This window comes from Bombina bombina, chromosome 3, assembly GCF_027579735.1.
Source record: "Bombina bombina isolate aBomBom1 chromosome 3, aBomBom1.pri, whole genome shotgun sequence".
NCBI lineage: Eukaryota > Metazoa > Chordata > Amphibia > Anura > Bombinatoridae > Bombina > Bombina bombina.
Window position 1 is genome coordinate 760,971,200 of NC_069501.1, and position 12,578 is coordinate 760,983,777.

Consider the following 12,578-nt stretch of genomic DNA (forward strand, 5'->3'; position numbering starts at 1 on the left):
AGTTCCATCTGTTACAATTACAAGGAAAAATAAAATCGGTTTGAATGCTAAACAATTTATATTTGATCTCAGAATGCTGAATATTACTAATAATAATAGTATTTTTAAGAAAACATGCATTATGCAGAGGATGATGTTAAATGAAGTATGCAAACAGTAATTGAAGATTATTTATTTATACAGGTGAGTGACTGAGAAAAGTGTGCTGTTAGAAAGGTTGTCTAATTGCATATTTGTTATGGTTAGATCCTAAACACAGACTCATGCGCACACCAAACTCTTGCCACCAATATCAGGCAGTGAGAAAATCTCTTTTTTTATTGAGGTGTTAAGGGATACATTGCAAAAATTCAAAGAAACAAAATATAGCACATGACTTTGTACAGATTCAGAATATGAATGCCTTGGGTGGCTCAAACAGAAGTTTCTGACGATAAAACAAGGCTAGAGCCTAGGTGCTTCACAGAGCAATGACATACACTGAAGAAATATAGCACAATACATCACCTCTATTTGTACATATAAAAATATCCCCCAGACAGCTAGAAGCCACTCTCGGACTTCTGAACATATTAAGGCAACTCAACAGGGAGGATATTGCTCAGGCCACTTTTGGGCCTTTAGAAATATGGGAAGGTTACTATGAATGTTATCGCAGTAAATAACACTTTTAAGTCATATAGGCCACGTTTGGACCTCTAGAAACTATAAAAGGTAACATTATAAGACTTGTTATATACGTTTCTGCAGTAAATGCCATACTCTCTAAAACCATTTTTATACCAATAAAATAAGCATAATAAAAATGTAACCTCCTAATGATAAATATCAGCCTCTCTTGGACTGCTGGATATAGCAATTAACTAGTAGAGGGGAATTGTGGGGGAGGAATATTAATAGTACCACTTTTGGGTCCTGGCAAGATGTAAGATGTACTGCTATTCATGTTGTCATAATAAAGTGAAGGTCAATTTTCAGCAATGAGTGCCCGGTTTTTAAAAATACTTTTAAAAACAGGGGCACTTTCATTGATGAAAATTTACATTGCACCAGATTTGTAGAAATACTTACCTTTTACTTCTGCAAAGCCGGATCGATGATCCCCGCCTTCTTCTTCCTGCTGTACAACCACAGCAATGACGAAACCGGCTTCCTCCAATCACAGCCGGGCATCACGAGCTGGACACTCTGGGGTGCAAGCCATGATTGGAGCAAGCCGGTTTTGTCATTTCTGACGTCAGTACAGAGGAACTGAGGCTGGGATCACCGATCCGGGTTTGCAGAAGTAAAAGGTAAGTATTTCTACAAATCCGGTGCAATGTAAATTTTCATCAATGAAAGTGCCCCTGTTTTTAAAAGTATTTTTTAAAAACTGGGCACTCATTGCTGAAAATTGACCTTCACTTTAAAGAACACTTTTAAATTACATAGGATACTTCTGGACGTCTGGTAACTATAAAACTTAAAGGGACATGAAACCCAATTTTTTTCTTTCATGATTCAGATAGAGAATACAATTTTAAACAACTTTCTAATTTACTTCTATTTTCTAATTGGTTTCATTCTCTTGTTATAATTTGTTGAGGGAGCAGCAATGCACTAATGGTTTCTAACTGAACACATGGGTGAGCCAATCACAATCGATATATATATCCAGCCACCAATAAACAGCTAGAACCTAGGTACTCTGCTGCTACTGAGCTTGCCTAGATAAACCTTTCAGCAAAGGATAACAAGAGAAGAAAACAAATTAGAAAATAGAAGTAAATTAGAAAGTTGTTTAAAATTGTATTCTCTATCTGAATCACGAAAGAAACATTTTGGGTTTCATGTCCCTTTAATATTATAAAACCATAATTATGACATGTACAGAACTTTTAATTATCTATTGAACTATGTAACATTGTCTGGAGTTAAGCTAGTGGATATGAACTCACAACTAGAGAATTAGGGGTTTCCTCAAAGTATCTGATGTCTGAAATCACAGAGTATAAAGGCACAGTATTGAGGATAATATCTGTTTTTTGTATTTGTGGACATAAAATGATAGCTTAGGAATTGCCACAGGTTTCAATTTTGAGCAACTAGTCACTTCCCAGACACTTCTGAACCACTGACTATGGGTAGGAGGAGTGTATGAGAAGTAAAGAGACATGTTTGCAGGACCACTCTTGCAATAAAAGCACACTCAAAAACTTTAGCATCTTTTGCTGAGGCAATACATACATAAATAAAAAGAGAGAAGCGCTTAACCTGGGAACAAACAATAGCACAATTGCTTGTTCTATGGCTAGTTACCAACCAAGAAGCAACCTGTGAAAGGCACATATTGAGCAAAAAGAGGCTGCTTCTTGGGTGGTAACTAGCCATAGAACAAGCTATTATGCTATTGTTCGTTCCCAGGTTGAGCGCTTCTCTCTTTTTATTTATGCAAATTACGACTCTTAGGGAAGTCTCCCTAAGTGTGATGCGGTAATCCAGACGTGGACCCGTTGGTCAGTGTGCTTAGAGGGATATGGCTGCACCTCACTGGCGAGGCCCACACTAGGCTGAAACGTACGTCTGGGGTTTTGCCATTTCTCTTGTTCAGAGAGGGATTGCCTGGTATTTTGGTGCTGGACTATACTGTGAAGTCAGGATCAGAATGATATGCTACAGGAAAGTTCTCTGTGAAAGGAACATATTATATAGCCATAGAACAAGCTATTATTATGCTATTGTTCGTTCCCAGGTTGAGCGCTTCTCTCTTTTTATTTATGCAAGTCCGTAGTAGGCCTATTACATAGGGGGAGAAAAAAAGCAAACAATATAAACCTTCATTCTAGTCATTTACGGTTTTGGCAAAACCTTTTATTTTTTCATGATTCAGACAGAACATGGGATTTTAATAGATTTTTCAATTTACTTCTCATCAAATTTACCCACTTCTCTTGATATTCTTTAATGAAAAGTATGTAGTCTTAGAACCACTATACAACAGCAGTTATACACTCTTGAGCACTAGATGGCAACATTGCTTGCTGCAGGGGGATAACTACAGGGGTCTCGCAGATCTCAAGTCAGACTGGACCCACACATCTAGGGGACACTTCTGACCCTGCAATTAGTACTGGTTTTCATAAATGGGTGCCTGATGGGGCTTGGGCTCCACCAGCATCATGCCCAGCCCCACTGTGCATCTCCCCCAAAGCAAGGTTCACTATGCAAGAAAAGTGTAGAAGGAGCTTAGCCACAGATAGGGAATAATGTTCCAGTAATCTAAGCTCCTGTCATAGTAGGAGCCAATAAATCAGACATTGTCCATAGCAGCAGTTGCTACTCCTATAGAACCAAATCAAAGTTAGTATGAATGGATAGTAGTATGTGATTATTCTTTAAGATTAAACTGCACTAAGATACAATACAAAATTAAAGGGACAGTCAACACCAGAATTTTTGTTGTTTTAAAAGATAGATAATCCCTTAATTATAAATTCCCCAGTTTTGCATAACCAACACAGTTATAATTATACACGTTTTACCTCTGTAATAACCTTGTATCTAAGCCTCAGCAGACTGCCCCCTTATTTCAGTTCTTTTGACAGACTTGCATTTTAGCCAATCAGAGCGATCTCCATGGTAAATTCACGTGCATGAGCTTAATGTTATCTATATGAAACACGTGAACTGATGCCCTCTAGTGGTGAAAAACTATCAAAATGCATTTAGATTAGATTAGAGGCGGCCTTCAAGGTCTAAGAAATTAGCATATGAACCTCTTAGGTTTAGCTTTCAACTAAGAATACCAAGAGAACAAAGCAAAATTGGTGATAAAAGTAAATTGGAAAGTTGTTTAAAATTACATGCCCCATTTGAAACAAGTTTGTGTTGGACTTGACTGTCCCTTTAAGGGTATGGCAATCTTTCTTTTGTGCAAGAATTACTTGCATTTTAGTAAAAGTATTTAGGTGTTATTTCCTAACATTCCCTTACAAAGCTGCCTCAAATAGGAAAGTAAAACATTCGAGACTCTTTAATAGTGCAGCATCCCTTACAATACTTAAATTCACCAAGTAAATTTGATAAAAGAATATATATTTTTTTAATTTTAGGCAGCATATGAATCACAAAAGAAAATGTTGGGGTTTATGTCCTTTTAAAGTGAATTCATAAAATGCCCAAACTGGCCATCTAAAAACATGCAGGGGGTCAACCCTTTATACTTTTAAACAAATGAGTAGGTGTATTTTATTTTGATTGATAGTTTATAATTAATCAGCAGGTTCCTTTACAACTAAAAAAACAGATATTGACCCTTTAACTGCTGAGCAATTTGCACCCCCTGTGCAGAGTTGTTTTGTATTTTTAGGTGCTGCTCACATGTAAACCCATCTGCAGGTAATTTTTAGTGAGAAACCAACATAAAGTATACACACACACTACATAGCTTACACTTATACATACAGATACACACACACTACATCATATATGGGTATCTGTAATTCATTGTATGGGGTCCTGGGGTTGGCAAGCACATTAGCTGGCAGTCTGAGGCTGCCACTGTTCGTTACCCTGGTGTTGGCACTGCTCATCGTATAAAACTGAAGGCATGCTAGTATTATCACCAGGGGTTAGACATCATCACTACCAGAGGTTAGAGGTCACCATTACCAGAGGTCAGAGGGTATACAGCCTTCTTACTCCTGCTTAACCCACACACCATTCCTTTTCCACAGGGAATCTAACAGGTATCTAACCCTGGGAGAGAAAAGCCAGCTGCTTCCGAGTAGGGGCAGAATAGAATTATTTTTTAATGCATGGGGCAATGCGGGACAGATGGCAAGCCACCCGGGACAGCGGGACAGACCCCTAAAATCGGGACTAACATGCAAAAACTGTGACAGTTGGGGGGTACATACCTTTCTGGATAAAGTCTTACAAACACTAGTAGAAAGAATTACCTATTTCATTATAGACCCTGGGGATTTTATTGAAAAATCAAACAGTTGAGCTTTGCCTAATTCTTAATACATACTATATATATATATATATATATATATAATGTCAAAAGACTTTATACATCATTGTTTTGGGGGGGGGGGGGGGTTAAGCACTCAGTAGTCTAAGTGTAGATAGTCTAAAAAACTTAAATTATGCTTACCTGATAATTTTATTTTCTTCTGATGGAAAGAGTCCACAGCTGCATTCATTACTTTTGGGAATTAAGAACCTGGCCACCAGGAGGAGGCAAAGACAAAGACACCCCAGCCAAAGGCTTAAATACTCCTCCCACTCCCCTCATCCCCCAGTCATTCTGCCGAGGAACAAGGAACAGTAGAAGAAATATCAAGGTGAAAAGGTGCCAGAAGAATAAAAATACAGATGCCCCACATAGAAAAATACGAATGGGGAGCTGTGGACTCTTTCCATCTGAAGAAAATAAAATTATCAGGTAAGCATAACTTAAAGTTTTCTTCATAAATGAAAAGAGTCCACAGCTGCATTCATTACTTTTGGGAAAACAATACCCAAGATATAGAGGACACTGAATGCCAAGACGGGAGGGTACAAGAGGCGACTCATACTGAAGGCGCCAGGCCAGAAACCACTACCCAACAAAACCCCGCTTCGACCGAAGCCGAGAAACATTGAAAAGAAAAAAGGCCCCAAGGACACAGACCCGCAGATAGTCTGGAAGCCCAGTTATAGACCACAAAATCAGACTCAACTGAGTCAACAGTCCTCCAAGAGACACCGTCGCCCAGCAGTCCCCAACCACACACCCCTCACTAGCAAATGGAACACCAGCCCAAAATTCCCAAAGGGATAGGGGCAAGGAGAACCACAGGGAAACCCAAAGGTCACCACAAATTCCAAAAAAGAACTCCCAGAATGAGCCCAGCTCACAAAGACCCAAATGGGCCCTGACAAACAATGGGAGGCAACGCCCAGACCAAACAAAAACCACAAGGATTAGGACTGGGCATCGGAACACATAAAACTTTCCTTGCAACATCGTGCGAAAGCATCTAAAAAGACAACTGAAGACGGAGTCCTCAAAACATCAGAACTTAGAATACAGAAGAGACCCCAATGTCCTCAAAAAGGAACAACCATATCCCGAAGGGAAAACCAGGTCCTCAAAAGGACCATTTATCTAGATATAATATATTTTCTCAAAGAGAGAATATATCTAAACCCCACAGTAGGTGGTGCTGTTGGTTAAGGCAAAAAAACACTAAAAAAACACAGTAAAACCTCAACACTGTGTATAAAATAACTATCTTGTGAACAAAACAGTATTTTGAATGTGCCTCAGTCTTTCTAAAAAGAAACAGCTTAGTCTGAATTTGCATAAATCTAACTCCAAATATAAAATATCTTAATTGATTCTATGGAAAGTGATTCTATGGAAAAATAATTTATGACAAATGGATACAGAATAGATTAATTTTATAGTGTAATTTTATAGTGTATAAAGTGGTTGATGTTATAAATGGTATATAAAAGAAGACAAACACTCTATTTTTTCAAATACAAAAATAATTTTTACTGGTATTCCATAAACACACATTTAAAACATTGAAGTAAATCTTTTTTTGATAAACCTTGTTTGGGTAATATATACTCCAAAACTTTATGGAGTAAAGTTTATGCTATACAAAAATTAAAATAATTTATTTTAAAACCTAAACAGGGTTAAACGGATCCGTTTTTATCCTAAAACTTTTCATAAAAAAATAAACATTAAACTCTTATCGATTCTGGAGTTCAGTTGCGTTTATATGCGTTGTGTTATTATGATGCATATACTATATTATTATATTTGTCTGCAACAACATATAAGAGGGACTTGATACAATTTATTCCAACTGTATGCGTTTTACTTGTATATGTTTTATTTGAATCTGAGAATGGTTAACCTTTGTGTCAAGGATTCTTCAAAATTATAAAATAAACGCTCCAGATCACGTGTTATAAATCACATATCATAGTTACATACAAATAAATAGCAATATGTTTAGTACATAATAGTGCACAATTATAGTAGCAAGATTGGGATAATGTTATTTCGGTTTCTAAAACAACCGCTACTTTTGTATAGAAAGCAGTGCTTTTCAGAATTCAAACTGATTAACGATGTTGTCCCAAATAGATATCAAAGTTTGTTGCCCGGGGCTTTTAATTATTTACTGTTACCTTAGATCAATTTGAGGACCAAAAAGACCAAGAAAAGGAACAAGTCCGAAAGGACAATTTCCTAGAGCCTCAGAAAGGTCAAACCGCCCAAGACAGCAGTAGGGAGCCGCTAAGTCCCCAATCCTCCCACGTGAGGAAGAACACTCTCGGTCCCGAGAGTATGCAGCGGAACTCCACTGATCCAGTCAACCAGCTTGAAGGCTAAATATAGACAGATAATAAAGTGAGCACTCTGCGCCTCAACCGGCCCAGCCAGACAAAACAGGCGCCACGTGTCTGAACAAGCCATGAGACAGAAAAACTGAACCCGAGCAGGACCAGCCTGCAGACAGGGTGATAACTGTCATGCTGCCTAAATCCTCCCTCAGAGGGGAAGAGAATAAAAGACAGAGGACTAACATGTCCCGTAACAAACTTCCGCAGAAGCAAACAGCGAGGATCGATCCCAGAGAAAGTTCCCGAAAATATAACGCAACCCTAGGTTAACGCCCAAGAAGAACAGGAATACCCGCAGGACCCGCCAAACGGAACCCTGATCTTCCAACAAAACTGGGAAAGATCTCAATAAACCGACAATCAGGAGATTACGTCATCCCCTCATGTCTAATGAGGTGAGCCATTCGAAGAAGAATGCTGCGGATTCCCGTATCCGTTAAGGATAGGGTCCTCTAGTAATTCAAAAACTTGTCTGAGTAAAACGCGAAGGCGCACTATTCTGTAACAAAAGGCACAACACTCAGGCACAGCTACACCCGCAGGGAACTGCATAGGCCCACCCAAGGCCGGGAGACCCGGGACAATAGGGCACGAGCACAAACGCAAATAAATGTCTGGACTTTGCAGACGCATAATCGCCAAAAATATGTGAAAGCGAAAAACATGCTACGACCTCCAGGGGGAACAAGCCGCCCTCAAAGGCGGATGGCTCAGTGGTCCCTTGATTCCCCGAGCCCGAGGAACAAGGCGCTCTAGTACAGCATACAGAACATAACTGATTGACATGTGTCAACAGGGCCAATTCGCATTCTTCACAAGTCAAAAAATCTGAAAGTTGAACAGTCTCAGCATCAGAATCCTCCATAACTGGATAGAGAATAGAACAATATGGACTATAAGTAAACAAAATCAAAATGGCACCTGACACCCACAATGGCTGGGGCACTCACCACCTCCTATGAACCAGACACTGGCAGACCAGAATTTTTCCGTCGCCACACGATCAGGAATGCGGAAATGGAAGACCAGATCGTAAACACGCCCAGTCACAAGGTGAACCATACAGTCTAAAAAAAAGCACGCCCAACCATAAGGTCGCGTCACTTCCAAAGGTCTTTATGTTCCAAGCTACACATAAGCAGATTGAATCACATAACAATCACATAACAAACATGATTTAAAAAACCCTGTTCAATAATCCCCCTCAGGAGATATTAACCCTCGATTCCAAGATACCAAAGGAGTCTCACTGAGACCCTATATTATTAAGATGGCCCTTACAGGAAACAAATGAGTTACAGTACATTCTGATGAAGTAAAATGAAATGACCTTATCGGAATCTACGCCGTGGAACAGGAACACGGCCCTTCAAGTGTAACGGATAGTAGCAGCGCCTCCGCCATGGACTTGAGAGAAGAAAGCAGGCAGCGAAGCGAAGTTAGACAACACCGATTGCTTGTGGAGCTGTTAACATGAGTCTAGATGGTTTCGCAGAAAGAATCTCCCTGCATCTTCGGACTCTAACTTTCATCCAAGCCCTCACTGAGAGACTGAAAGGATTACTTAAAACTTTCGTCCCATGCCGAAGAGTACTACCCTCCATAAGAGACAAGTAGCTTGCCAGGCAGAGGCACAGCCAACCCATTCGCCTGCAGAGCAGGGAATCCACGGGAACACTGGCAAGCCGACCAGGGGAATACAACCCTAAGGCGCACCAGAAATTAGACATCCAGCGCCAGCAGCTGGGTATGAACCAACAACCCTTGAGGCGCAAGCCACACAGCTAACCACCAGATGACAAGGGCTACTCTGTGGCAAAGAGTAAAAAATACTCAGAAAACCTGGCCAACCATGACCAGGTTAGGTAGGTGGACCAAGGACATAGCCCAAAGTTCCCACTACCGTGGAACACCCTGACCAGCCCTGAGATCCAAGATTCCAAAACCACCCAAGACTGGGTCAGGAAGCTTCAGCAACCGGAAGTCTCAGGGAGAAAAACAGGTCCGGGCACCTAATAGTTCAGGCAAACCTTACCCTAGAACTAAACACCCCAGCTGGCCAAAAAAGCCAGACACAAGGGCTATGGATGCATAGCCAGAGAATCCGGATAGCGAGAAGAACTCGAAAGTCCCAACCAAAGGAAGGAACCACCCCTAGCTAAAGTCCAATACTCCAAGGAGCAAGGCTAGAAGTCAATGAAGATACTTCTCAGAGCCTCAGGACAACCAAGGGATACCTTGAGGTAAAAAAAAACCTACTAGCAGGACTAGTCTCCCTATCACCTCCGCACAAGCAGAGGACACAAGGAAGAGAAAGGCACTAAGCCTACCCACCCCCGGAAAACCCTGAGCTAAACAAAAGTCCCCGCAGAGAACAACCATCACCCGGAAACACAGATCCCTAAAAGGAGATCCAACTCACCCGGAGACAATGGAAGAAGACCCAAAGTTCTTTTATAACTCAGACAGACAGTACCCATCAAAGAGTAAGAGCTGTATCAAGATACACTATAAACAGCTTATGCGTACACCTGCAAGGTGTCAAGAGCTGCAACTGGTTTCAAACTGTAAACCTTCCGCATGCTAGACAGCTATCTGTACAAGCTGTTAGATCAAGCCCAAAAGGACAAATCCAGAGGCCTAAAAATGAAGGCCAAATCTTTCAACTGCTGTAAGAGGCATTAAGCCCTCCAACCCTCCACCACGTGGGGGAGGAAAACTCTAAGTTCTGATGACATCAGATGTCAGAGTGACGCAGAGGAAAAACTCCCCTGCCCGGCCATCTATGACTTAAGGCTATAAGGACTGAAACAATCCTTCCCGCCTCACGGACCCACAGGTCCCCTCGAATGCTTAGTTGAACATGAAAAACAATGATAACCTGAGCACTCGGCGCTTCTACCGAACCAGCCGAGCAGAACAGCGCCACGTGTCTGAACAGCCGCAAGACCGAACGAACCCAACGGGACTAGCCTGCACCTAGGGTCCTAACCGGCAAGCTGCATAAATTCTACCTCATAGGGGAAAAAACAGAAAACAGACATTTTTAACATATGACTAACATGTCAAAACAACTTCCAAAGAAGTAATAAAGAGTATCAATACCAGAAGGTTCCCGAAGGAAACAAAAACAAATAAAAAAGACATCCCATCGGATATAAATAAAATATACAGCAACCCGGAGGTTAACGCCCAAAAAGACACAGGCCTACCCGCAGGACCAGCCAAACGGAGTCCTATCTTTCAAAAACTGGGAAAGATCTCAAACAAATGACAATCAGGAGTTTACGTCATCCCCACATGTCTAATGAGGTGCACCATTCGAAGTAGCAGACTGAAAATCCCTGTATCTGGTAATGATAGGGTCATTCAATAACTGAAGAACATGTCTGAGCAATACGCGAAGGCGCGCAATCCTGTAACGAAAGGCACAACACTCAGGGACAGTTACACCCACAGGAAACTGTAGAGGCCCTCCCCAAGGCAGAAGGCCCGGGATGAGCAAATTTTTAAAGAAACGTCTGGACTCTGCAGGCGAACAATCGCCAACAATATGTGGAAGCGAAAACGTGCTGCAACCTCCGGGGGGGAACACGACATCCTGCATGGAGGAATCAGAATCTGGGTTACCCGCATGTGTAGAAGTATGAATTGGTAGGGAACTCGCCTCTCGGAGGACAGGACCCCCAGAGGCGGATGGCTCAGCAGTCCCTTGATTCCCCGAGCCCAAGGAACCAGGCGCTCTGAAATGGCATACGGAACAAAACTGGTTGACATGTGTCAACAAGGCCAATCCGGATTCGTCACCGGACACGAAATCTGAAATCAAAGTCTTGGTATCAGAATCCTCTGTAACTGAATCTGAAACGAGCACAGTCTCAGCATCAGAATCCTCCATAACTAAATAGAGGAAATAGCAATATGGACTAAAGTATGAAAACAAAAATGGCACCTGACACCCCCAATGGCTGGGGCACTCACCACCTCCTATGACCAGACCCCTGCGGACTAGAATATCTCCTTCGCCACACGGTCAGGAATGCGGAAATGGGGAATGGAACGGAACCACGCCCGAACACAAGGTGAACCGAATAGTCCAAAAAAGGCCAACCAAAAGGCCACGTCACTTCCAAAGGCCTCCAAGTTCCAACCACGAGCCCATAAACATCCCACATAAGCAGGTTGAATCACATAACAAACATGATTATAACCCCCCCTGTTCAATAACCCCCCTCAGGAAATATTAACCCTCGATTCCAAGATACTAACAGAGACTCACTGAGACCCTTATATCATGTAGTTAGACCCGCAAAGGTGTGTAACCCCTCGGGAAAACATTCACATTACAGTACATTGATAAAGTAAAATGAAATGATCTTACTGGACTCTATGCTGTGGAACAGGAACACGGCCTTTCAAGTGTGAAGAATAATGGCTTTGCCTCCGCCATGGACTTGAGAGAAGAAAGCAGGCAGCGGAGAAAAGCTTCACAACGCCGATTGCTTCAGGAGCTGTTAATATGAGTCTGGATGGTTTCGCAGAAAGACTCTCCCTGCATCTCCGGACTCTAACTTTCATCCAAGCCCTCACTGAGAGACTGACAGGACTACTTAAAACTCCTGTCCCATGCCGAAGAGTACTATCCGCCATAAGAGACACAAAAGAAAAATTAAAAAATTCTGACACGTCTCTGCCAAACTCCTGGGACGAAAGGAAAAGAATGACTGGGGGATGAGGGGAGTGGGAGGAGTATTTAAGCCTTTGGCTGGGGTGTCTTTGCCTCCTCCTGGTGGCCAGGTTCTTATTTCCCAAAAGTAATGAATGCAGCTGTGGACTCTTTCCATTTAAGAAGAAAATGGCCACTAGGGTTATACAAATAACAACTGATATCAAGAGGCATGGTGTTAAGTAAGATATCTCAATGTAAAATTTCTAGTATAATGCACATATATTGAAGCATAACACAATGGAGAAACAAATAGATAAGGAATAAGGTCTAAACCATAAACTAGAGATCTGACATGCCATTGGTTTATAAGATAAGTTTCCAAATAAGATAAGGAACTTATACTACTTAATATACGGCTTAAAATGATAGCGTGACAACATATAAAATAGCATGCCATTTTTTGGCTAGTATAGCCATTTAAGTTGGAATCAAGTTTATATTTATATTTTTTAAG

At 41.3% G+C, this 12,578-nt stretch overlaps 1 protein-coding gene across 6 annotated transcripts in view; it reads right to left on the reverse strand.

Moving 5' to 3' along the window:
- Window positions 1–12,578, reverse strand: part of LIMS1 (LIM zinc finger domain containing 1) — a 254,505-nt gene that overhangs the window by 14,864 nt on the left and 227,063 nt on the right. The gene's annotated exons all lie outside the window — the stretch shown is intronic.